This window comes from Myotis davidii, unplaced genomic scaffold (genome assembly GCF_000327345.1).
Source record: "Myotis davidii unplaced genomic scaffold, ASM32734v1 scaffold401, whole genome shotgun sequence".
Taxonomy (NCBI): Eukaryota; Metazoa; Chordata; class Mammalia; order Chiroptera; family Vespertilionidae; genus Myotis; species Myotis davidii.
Genome location: NW_006291020.1, coordinates 1,176,235 through 1,178,665, shown reverse-complemented (window position 1 = coordinate 1,178,665; position 2,431 = coordinate 1,176,235).

The following is a 2,431-nucleotide window of genomic DNA, read 5'->3' as shown; positions in this document are numbered from 1 at the left end:
GTCAGTCCTAGGCAAGGGGCCGATCCTGCAATTGGATATTGATGGGGGTCAATGCCTGAGGGCTCCCAGTATGTGAGAGGGGGCAGGCTGGGCTGAGAGACACTCCCCCCCCCACCCAGTGCACGAATTTCATGCACCAGGCCCCTAGCGCAAACATAATTAACTAGAGGCCCTGTGCATGAATTTGTGCACCAGTGGGGGTACCTCAACCTGCCCTGTGGGATCGGGCTGAAACCAGCTCTCTGACATCCCCTGAGGGGTCCTGGATTGTGAGAGGGCACAGGCCAGGCTGAGGGACCCCACCGGATCAAGCCGGGAAGGGACTTGGGAGGTTGGCCAGACAGGGAAGGATGCAGGAGGACGACCAGCCAGGGAGGAGTTGTGTGGGGCTCCAGGGCATGTCCAGGCCCATCTCACTCAGTCCCAATCAGCCGGATCTCAGAGGCAAGCTAACCGACCTATTGGAGCATCTGCCCTCTGGTGGTCAGTGCATGTCATAGCAAATGGTTCAGCGACCTTAGCATATCATTAGCATATTACACTTTGATTGGTTGAATGGACAACCAGATGACCGAACACTTAGCATATTAGGCTTTTATTAGATAGGATGTTTGCAGCCCCACTTTATCCAGTGTGTGTGTGTGTGTGTGTGTGTGTGTGTGTGTGTGTGTGGTCTCCTTCCATAGGCACCAGGGGTAGCATGGTCCCTGGGTCTCACCACTACAGAAAAAAATTTGATTTAATCAAATAACTTAGGTGAAAGTTTTCGTGTCAAAGTGACCCCAAGGGGAGAACTGTTGGACCCCACAGGAGGCTCTCTACTTCACTTGATGCCCTTTGGGCAAAGAATTGGGAAGTTTGTGTGAACAGGGGCCTCCTGGGTCCCCTCCAGTCATACCATCCACGCAGCCCACTCCCTCAGTAAGCCTCCCCACTCTTACTCCTTTACGTGCTCATGGTACCGTACCCTCCAAAAAACACAGATTGAAAAGGAAAGCGCAAGCCTTGCCTGACAGATAAAAGCACATTAGAATGGTGCACTGATGAGAACAGTTCAATGCTGTGCAGCAAGGGGCAATGGAAGGATGCACCCAGATGGGGTTAATACAGTTGTGGGGGGACATCACTTTCCCACCTCATATTCCACCTCATATCCCACCTCATATCATGCGTCTGTGTCGGCTGGCTTCAGATGAGAGTTCACCATGACCCCAGGGTGACTGCCCTGTGTTCCCGTGGAAATACAGCCAGGCCAAGAGAGCCCCACATGAACCGTCCGACAAACAAAACATGACCCAAGTGCCCACGTGTCAGCTTTTCACAGCCCGTCGCCTTCTGCTAAGGCTGGTGCAGGCTCTGAGGGCAGGCTGGCTGTTCTCATGGTTCAACATTTTGTTCTTTCTTGTATTAGAGGACGACAGTTTTTTCTAACTTGATTTCTTGCATGTAAATGATGATAGAAATACTATCTAATCTGGTGATTCTGAATGTTTCCAGAAATTGATGAGGCCATTCACTAATATTTACCGAATTCCTATTATACACGCGGTACCAGCTGACACAAGATCTAAGACCGCGGTTCTCTGAAGACAGTAAGAGGTCACTGGGAGGGGAGCAGTGTTATCACCAGGGCCCCTCTCCTGATTTGTTCAGAACAATCCTTGTTTACACCTGATGTCCTGGAAAAATCATTTAAAAAGTATTAAAACTGCTTTATGTCATGCTCAAGTATCCCAGTTTGATGTTAAAGTATATGGCCATCCTCACGGTAAAGCAATTTATTTAAGTGGTAAGAGTTACACGGACAATTCCAGAGAAGTCCAGAGAAAAGAGCCAACACGTGGGTCAAAGGTTAGGATAGGCTCGGGAGACAGGGCCTGTGGCAGACCTTGAATGAGGAGTAGAAATGTTAAAATCAAAGAGAAAAAGGGAAAACAGTATGAAGGTTCTCAAAAAAATTAAAAATAGGACTACCATATGATCCAGCAATTCTACTTCTGGAAATATAGCTCAAGGAAACAGAATCATACGTGGACGAGATATCTGCATTCCCATACTCACTGCAGCATTATTTACAGTAGCCGAGATATGGAAACAACCTGTGTCCATCAACAGATGACTGAGTCAAGAAAATGTGATTCGTGCAAAAATATGTGCATGCACACACATAGTGGAATACGACACAGCCATAAAAAGAAAGGAAACCCTGCCATCTGCAACATGAGTGGACCTTGAAGATACTATGTAAGTAAAATAAGTCAGACAGAGAAAGGCAAATACTGTATGGTCTCGCTTATTTAAAAAATACACGGATAGAAAGAGATCACCAGGCAAGAGTCAGGTAAATAAAATAAGTCCAGAGGATGTCATGTACAACATGATGACTATAGTTAGTACTGTTGCGTGGTATATATAAAAGTCAGTAAGAACT